Genomic DNA, 9359 nt, shown 5'->3' with positions numbered 1-9359 from the left:
TAGAAGCCATAGTTTTTTTAATCCTAGATTTTCAAAACGTATCCTTTCAGTTTAAAGTGGATGGATTTAAGTATTAAAATAGTTAGTTTCAAAAAACATTTGCAAAATGAAATAGTATAGAAACCACAAAAATAAGTAATTTTTTCCGTCCGTATTGATTTTGTCTTTTGGAAAGATGGAAATAACATTAGATTTAAATTTAGGTCATATTAACTCATTTTTTCCAGGATCTCTCTGTCTCTGCAATTTCTTTTAGTTGGCATCAAAGAAACAAAAGAGAGTAGATACGTGAATCTAAAAAGAAAGATATCAACAGTATCGAACTGCACACCTCCTCTTATAGAGAAATTATAGCAGGCTGCTACAAACAATGTAGTAGTTTTACAATGTTAGATGAATTTAGGACCCAAAAGTATTTGAATTCTGTAGACAATGTTAGATGTTGCAGATTCACTTTTTTAAATCTATATTGCTATTGGCTGCTTCATTCAAAAACTTTCCCTCTCGCCAACTAATATTCAAAATTTCCTCCTTTCAAACAAAATATCTTTCTCTTTGCTATTTAGAGTATCCAAGCCAATTTATGTGCGTGCACCTTGACTAATTTCACTGGACAACCTGTTTGACCCTACAATATTTGGGTGTCAAGGAAATTTAGAATATTAAACCTTAGATAGGCCACCATAAATTGAACTCGTGATATACCCCTCTTAGTCCTTTATCAAGTTCATGCATATCTATTTACCACTAGGTCGACCTGTGGTGATTTCAAATGAATTATTTTTTTACAACCATGACAAAAAGAAAATTGCCAAAACAAATGGGGTTGATTGCAAAATAAAAACATTAGATTTCTAGTATGATATGAATTGCCACAGCATATATACAAACAGTACTTGCAATTGCAACAGGCCAATCTTGAGATGTACCCTTCATCGGCAAAGAAATCCTACCAACAGCAAAAGTTTAAGGGACAGCCATTTCCCTCTGTCTCGTGTAGAAATGTATTATGTTCACAAGCTAAAGATACAATTTAAACTACAACAATGTGGGAAATTACGCATCTCTGCAGTACTATATGCAGAAAGCTCCAATTCTTTGTGTTAAATAAATAGTTACAAAGTTGCACATGAAGAGAGATGGTCTACCACAACCTACAGCACGTGTTTATCGACATACCTTTAGAAATTTAGACCCCGATAACACGCTCGCCATGTATCAACATAAAAACTGCCATAAATACTAAAATAGCGATCACAGACTTGGTCGTCGATAGAATGAGAGATATAATGCTTTGCCACAAAAGCACATAAGATATACCTCTAGAGGATTTCAGATCTAGTGAGTAATGAATGTCTCAAATTTCCATGATTTGTAAGTACTCTTTTAAAAGAAGCTCGAATAGTGAGTAATGAGCAAAACAATGTTGTGTTACACTTCCCCAAGAGGACCACCAAAACCTGCAAATGATTAACAAGGTAAAGGTTAATAATAGGAAATAACTGGATTCAAATGGAAGGGAAGTTCCGACAGCATTGTGAGCAACAAACAATTTAGTATGTTAATTTGTGAAAATGATACAGCAGTTCAAAGTTCGACTGTCATTTCCCTGGACATGAAAAAAGTTGCTCTGGTTCAATGGAATATCACACTTTTACACAAACTTTACAGCAGATTAGCCCAAACTTGTAGTATAACAGCTATGAAGCAGTTGGTTATCAATATGTACAAAGAATATGTTAAAATAAGATTGGTCTAATGAGCTGGAGACACCATAGAATCTGAATATATTTCTCTCTTCAAATTCTCCCAAACTTCCATGCCTCTGGGACGATGAACATACTGTCTTAGAAATGCATTTTCCGAACACACAACGATACTGCTTAATGCCAACATCGGGTTGACTGTTCCTTGTTCCTTGAGCCAATTATACATTGCGAACCTAAGAGTGACCCTTTGAGTCGTATAGTTAAGATATGGAGGGAAATTTACTAATAATGAAACAGGATACCCCAAATTATTTACAAGAAAATCTATTTTTTCTTCTATTATATCTTTTGTTTGGTTAAGGATTTGTGGATAAACTTCAATCATTTTATAAGCATCCTTCTCATCAATGCCAGCTTCCACAATACAATCAAACCGCTCTTGGAGCTCTGCTCCATTACCTCGAAACACCTTTAGCACTTTTTTCATCTTAGTCGAGTTTTCTTCCAATCCTAATTTCAACAAGAACTGAGTTTTCTGTTGCTTTGATCTCATAACCTCTCCAGAGTCTGGTAGTGCTGCAACTCTTGTCCCGAACTTCCTTTCTTCAACTCTTCTGGATTATCTAAGATAAATTGGCATAGCCCTTTCTTCCCAACGTTCAAGTCATCGAGCAAGGTGTTAGTCTTTTTCAGAGTACAAGATCCCAATAACAATGAATGTGATCTGAAACGGTATCCTATCTCTTGGACACCCATGCCTATTTCACTGAAAAACGAAAGGCATAGCCTCATATTTGAAACAAACTTACCAACTCGGATTTGAGGAAATTGCAGGAACACAGAACATATCTGGATCATTGAGCATCCCATTTTCAGTAACAACCCAATTAAGGAGAGTGATTTACTTCCTGAATCCTCAACTAAAAAAAAAACTGGATGTTGACTGATTAAATCAGCCAACTTCTCATTACTGTAACCCATCTGTTCAAACCTGACAAGCAACCCAAGAATTTGCTTCCAATTATAGGAATTACACCCAGCTTGATTCAAGTCCAACGTTCTTCAATTTTTCTAATACCTGGACAAACACATCATTAACACCACCAACCAATAGATAAGGGCTACAAACAACAAATTTAACGACTGTAGCTTGGCTGAGACCAAGTTTTTCATATGCTTTTAACTTCGATAACAAAACACCATAGTCATACCGAAATATCTGAGTTGCCTCCTTATATATCTTCCTTATCTTATTTCATTCAATTCCATAGTTACACAACACATGAAAGTTCTCCAGCAATGAATCATCATCACTCAAGAACATCAATTTGCGTGGAAGAAAAGCATTATACTCTGCAGGTTGAAGCCCACACTCTCAAAGAAAGTCTCAAATTCATTAATCGGATGGTAGCGTAAAAATCGCGTAATTGACCGCCCAATATCGCCCTCATGTTCAACTTTTCCCAGAAGTTTTTCAAGAAAAGATTGGCCAATTTTTACTCATATTCTCAGCATCCATAAATTGAATCCCTCTAGTAGGATGCAAATACTCCAACAACGCAGCCTGAGCCTCTTTTCTAGTGGCCCGAGAAAGCCGATGACCGTTTCTACTACCCATATTCAACATTCCTCCAGAATTTCCACATTCTTCCGTTTGGGGAGCCTTTTAGTTCGATAAATCTAGGGTTTGAAGCAACAGGGGAAAACCCAATTCGCTAGTCCAAGACTCGAACAAAATTAAACTACTTGTCAGCAATAATCGAAGAAGAAAGCATGGACAGTGCTCTGAGTTTTTGCAAGTAAGACATGACAGTACACAATGTATGCAGTTCAAGCTCATTACTTATATATCAAAAATACAAAATTTCAAATGGTACCTCTCCAGAAGATTGAGAACTTCAATTGTGTTTGAGATTGAAAAAGCTAAAAGTGTTATAGTGAAGATTTAAGTACAAAAATAAGAGAAGTGGGTTCTGGAATTTGGTAATACTATTGATTCGCCATTGAGAATTTGTAGATTGAGGCTACGAGAAGTTTTGATAAGTGCGCCAACGCTGGTATATGAATTTTAGGGCTTTTTTTACTTTGGAACTTCGAATTATTTTGATTTGGTAGCAGAATATGATAAGCCGATGGAGCGATGAAGGACGGTAGTTTAGTTTGTTCAAGGATTACTGAGAGATTTAGAAGCCCCAAATTAATATAGTGCGGCTAAATATATATTTAAACAAAATATAGATTTTGATACAATATGCACGTTTATATATTATTTTAATTTAATTTTTTTTTTATTTTTAGTATATTTTAAATCGGCTAAATATTTATAATTTATATTTTTTTCATTAAAGCATTTAAATATTTTTGAACCACACCATTTACCTGAATTATAATTAAGTTCAATTTGAGTCGATGTTATTTTGTGATAAATGACATGAATAGGAAATAATATTATAAATCAAATTTGATCAGCATATTAAGGATAAAAATTTGTATTAATTATTATTTTTTTTTATGTTTTAATGCATGTTGTATGTTTTTTTATTTAATTTACATTTAAATATATTTAAACTATAAAATAAGGGAAAAGTTAAGGTGAAAAAAATACAAGAAACGAGAAATAAAAAAAATAGTTATCAAACAAGTTCATGTTTATAGTTTTTTTTTTTTAAGAAACATGAAACAAAAATAATTACCAAACTTGATCTTGTTTCCAATTCTTGGAAGACATGAAACAAGAAATAGAAAACAAGAAACAGAAAATTGGCAACAAGAAACGACAATGTTATCAAATAGGCTCTTAGTTATCTTAAATGAGCTTGGCTTAGTGGTATTAGCATGATCTCCGTCCCTAAAGTTGGAGCTTAGTTGCACCCATCTAGGAGTGTTAAAAAACGAGTCAAACGGACAGACAGAGCCAGCTAATTCGATTTGGTTTTTAAAATAAATGTACATTTTTTGTTTAAAAGTATGCAAAATAGGAAAATTAACTGAACCGAACTAAATTATTATTATTATTATTATTATATTATTATTAACCCTAATAGTGTGTCAGGGACATCCCATTTCCTTTTACATTCTATCATGTGTCTCTTCTCCCATTCTATCATACTCTCTATTATAGGTAATTTCAGATCAGTAAAAGATTATAGGTAAAAATTGGACTAAGAAAGTTACCTAACCCTTAAGAATGGACCTCAGACTAACCAGGAAGAGGCATGGGAGAGTTTCAACAGATGAGAGAAAGGCATTTGAGCCCAAAGGGCCCTCTCCGCCTGCCTTAGCCGATCTCCCTTATAAAGAGAGGCAAATCTGACTTGATAGTTTGTAGGTTTTTTAATATTCTCAAAAGCATAGAGGATTTTTGCCACTTGACCTTGAACCTTGTCAATGTCTTGCCTCATTCTCATTATTTACGAATTTTGAAATCTCATGATTTGCTCTGAGTTTGGCTTAACTATCCAAGCTCCATATTTTGGATCGTTATGACTTGCTCTTGAATTTGGTCAATAGTTCGTCTCATATTTTTAACTCATCATTTTGTTCCTTCATGGCTTTGTCTTTTACCTTATAAGAAAAGGACATGTGATTTTTTAGCTATTTCCTTTAAAAATAAAAGGCGAAGGAAATGTACATTTTTTTTTTTTTTTAAGAAAATGAAACATGTTAATGATGTGATGAATAATGAAATTTTTTTTAATTTTTAATGCATGTTTGTATATGCATGATGGTATGATTAATATTTTTTTCGAAATTTATGCAAAATGAGACGACGATGCATATAAAGAAAAAGACAAAGCCTTCTCAAATTTGATTTCAATGATGGTGGATTATGCATGTAGATCTAATTTAGACCCTAAATGCATTATGAGTGAGAGACATTACGCGAGAGTTAAAATCCATCCATAAAACTAAATGAAATAAACGTGGATGCATGTACATGATCCTTTTATTTTAGATATGAGCTCTATAAATCTTACAATACATCCAAAGATGTTATTGTGTCCTAATATAAGTGAGAATCTCGATATTAAAATGAGAAAAAAGCAACCAAAATGCAAGGACAAAGTTTTTTTTTCTTTTTATTCTTTTTAACAATATTGAAAATCCTTCTTTCTAAATATTTTATTCTTGAGTGGAAAAACAGTTCAAATTCAAAACTCTCTATGGAAAACAAATTTTGAAATTTGAATTTTTGGTGTTTTAACATTTTTTTTTTCCATTTTAAGAGACATTTCTCTACAAGATCTTTTCTTTACGAAAAAAAAAACTATTTTTTCTTTGTTTTGTTTTTCTATTTAAAAGATAGTTTAATTTCTTTTTCTAAATACCATCTTCTTTGAAAAAATTTCAAACTTAATATAAGAGTTATATTACGTATGTTAGTGAATGTAATATATTTGGAATATAGTTTTATTAATTTGTTTATAATTGTTAGATTTAGTTAATAATACCGTGAGATGCATATGTTTCGATTGCATGCTAGTCTAATGCGATTAAGATGAGATTAATTAATTTCTTTTAAATGATTTAAAACTTTTTAATTGATCTTCAAATTTTATTTCTAGTTAGATTAAATTTTAAATAAAACTTTTATTTTTCTTTTAATAGGATTAAAATGAGAAAATAAAAGATTAAATTTATCAAACATTTGCCTATAAGGGACTTTTGTCTAAGGAACGTTCTGTCTAAAATTGGGATATTTAAGCTGACAGAAATAGTATACCCCTACCTGGGAACCGACCTGAAAGGTGAATTAGTCAAATGTTTTATAAGCATGCAATAGATGATTAGAATTTGTTAAAGTGTTTAATAAATGATAACCATACATTTTTAAACTATCCAATATAAGAATTATATTGGGCAAATTTAACGAGACTTAGATAAATCTTTTAGCCTAATTTACCTAAGTAATGAACCCTCAATTGTAAAAATACTTAGGGGAGGAAAAATGATATATCTGATTCTCCTACATTCTCGGGTAATTCACACTGTGAGATTCATGCTTGGCCTGGAGGTGCCTCGATGTGTCCCCCTATGGATGGTGTTTGCATGGGTGAATATCAAGGTGAATTAGAGAAACTATTTATAATAAGTGGGTGGGGGACGTGTGTCAACATATCCGGCAGTCTTCGTCATTAGTTGACAACGTGATATTCATATTTGGCCTTGAGGCACTTTAGATGCGTCCCCCTACAAATGGTGTTTGCATGGATCAATATCAGGATTAACTCTCGAAAAATATAGGATTATAGTTTTTTGTTCTCAGTATTGTTCTTCCCTATGAGAGATTTGTTGGGGGAAAGATTATAAATTCCAAAATGATGGATTACACTTATAAGAATTCATTAAGGCGGTTAATGAAATTCTGACCAGAATTATGGTAATTAAATATTATAGGAATAAGAATTATTCTTGTGTAATATTTGGTTGAGAATGTCTCAATTCAGTGAAGCAGTAACTGACTGCTCAACAGTTGCTTTTATTCTAAATCACTGGAGTATCATAGCAATAGAAATTTTAGATTAATATGAATAAAATTCAAACTAAATCTATTGGGTTCCTTTTTAATTTCTATGCTGAATTAGAATGGGTAAAAGATTGCATATAGTCAAATAACATGTTTTATATAATTCAAGGTTATGTCTTTTTCTCTCAAGAGTTTTAATTTTTTAATTACTGATATAAGTCAAAAGACTCTACAAATAAGTTACTTGGAAAAATGTCTTCAACACTTAATGACAATGTATTTTTAAATTTGTCTTTAATTTTGGAAATGTTCCCAAAAGGAAGTTGTCAATTCATGAAATGTTCATGGATTATAAATGAAGTGATAACTTACTTTCATCATCTAGATAACATATGATGTATCTGGATGATAAGATAAAGTCATGACAAAAAGCATATTGTATGTTGGAGTCCTGGAAAGCTAAATGACCTCCACAGTTAAGTATTATTTGAGTAAAAAAAAAAAAAAAAAAAAATCTTTGACTAGAGCAAATAAGAAAAATGTTTCCAAATTAGCTTGGGATGTCATATGATGAGGAATTTTAAAAAGACCTCAAAAGGAAGAAAAATAAGAATAAGTAAATTTTATTTACCAAGTTCTTGGTGGGGAATAAAGATTCACACTTTGATAGTTGCTGAATGTGATGCTTTTATCACGGTAAGAGAAATTCAATTTCTCCAAACTTTATTATTAAATAGTTGATAGAGTATGAATGGTTTTAGTGATAAAGCATATTTTCCAAAGTTGTTTGAAAATATGTTCAGCTTCAAATAAGTTAAATAAGTACATTTTTCTATGTGTTAAAATTTAATACATCTGAATACTAAATTGAGAAAGTAGGAGAGAATAAGTATTAATGACTCCAAAAAGAAAGACAAATTCTTTTCTCCTAAATGGATACTTGTCTTTAGCATTTAAATGACAGTTACAGCCAATCCTCTAAGAATTAGAGTTAAATTACTATCACCTATCAAAAAGTCTTGCTTCTTTTGCAAGTGTGTCATTAAAAACTAGATAAGGCTACCTTTCCAAAGATCTTGTTGGACTTTTGCTTTTGACCCAAGTGGTCTTGTGAATGAAAGAGTAAGTCTAACTTCATAAAAAAATCATTAACGTGATTGATGAATATTTATTAATGAAAGTATTTTAATCTAATGTCAATTCTTTTTTTCTTTAAATTGTTAAAATAAATTAGACTAAGTTTAAGTCATTTAGGCAAGTGTATTGTGACATTATGATCAGATCATAATGATTAGTAAAGAAAATTTATTGTACTATGCCTAACTAATAGAAATGAGATAAGATCTCAACTTCGTGTATTAGGTACAACCTATGGTACAACCTATGAAGCACAGACACAGATATGGCTACACGATATAGATACGATTGGATACGACGATTCGTTAATTTCTAAAAAACGAAGATACGGATACGTCTAAGGATGCATCATTTTTTTATATATTTTTTAATGTATATATTTCTAAAAAACGAGGATACTGATATGTGGAAGATACATTTTCTTTTTTTAAAAAAAAATCTAGGATATAGATAAATTTAGCATACAAGTTAATAACAATAACACAAAATAGAATACAAACACCGAAATACAATACAAAAAAAAAAGCAACATCTAAGATATTGAAGTACAATAGTTAATAAAATACAATAGAAAAGTGACACATATTGAAAAGAAGAAGATTAGAGGGAGAAGTTTGAATTGTGGGGACTCAAATGTGAAGATGGAGATTAGATGATTCTAGTTTAGGGTTTGATTCGTTATTATTATTTTTTTCTTTTAGTTTTGGACTCGAGTAGTAAGCTTTTTAAATAAGTTGCCTAGTTTTAGATTGGGAAAGATTAGATGAGTTGCTTGTCTTTTTTCTTTAAAATAAAGTACACGTAGAAATAAATACGTCAAATCGCGTGTCAGATACATATCTGAGAAGTATCTGGAAGTATCAGTATCTGATACGTGACTGATACATATTCTTTGCCTCACATAAAGTATCTTTGCTTCATAGGGTACAACTTGGATGAAATCGTGTTGTAACAGGAGAAATGTGGTCTTGTTAAACTTAGTACATGTTAAGTACTTTGTTTAACATAACCTTGATTTTTTTAAAATTACACTGATGTCTGACTCC

At 31.5% G+C, this 9359-nt stretch overlaps 1 long non-coding RNA gene and 1 pseudogene across 2 annotated transcripts; both read right to left on the bottom strand.

The window, feature by feature from the left end:
- Window positions 1-961: 961 nt before the first annotated feature.
- Window positions 962-3591, bottom strand: LOC120077119 (transcription termination factor MTEF18, mitochondrial-like; annotated as a pseudogene). Its single transcript, XR_016529629.1, has 2 exons — window positions 1321-3591; window positions 962-1242 (listed from the first exon to the last, which is right to left on the bottom strand). The product of XR_016529629.1 is annotated as a transcription termination factor MTEF18, mitochondrial-like (transcript).
- LOC120077120 (uncharacterized) lies at window positions 962-3727 on the bottom strand. The gene is made up of 2 exons (XR_005481734.2): window positions 3587-3727; window positions 962-1460 (listed from the first exon to the last, which is right to left on the bottom strand). It is a non-coding gene; the product is annotated as an uncharacterized LOC120077120 (long non-coding RNA).
- Between the last annotated feature and the right edge of the window lie 5632 nt (window positions 3728-9359).

This window comes from Benincasa hispida, chromosome 5 (genome assembly GCF_027475165.1).
Source record: "Benincasa hispida cultivar pf3 chromosome 5, pf3_genome.v1.1, whole genome shotgun sequence".
NCBI lineage: Eukaryota > Viridiplantae > Streptophyta > Magnoliopsida > Cucurbitales > Cucurbitaceae > Benincasa > Benincasa hispida.
Note: the sequence above shows the minus strand (reverse complement) of the source record. Positions and strands in the feature narration are given on the sequence as shown.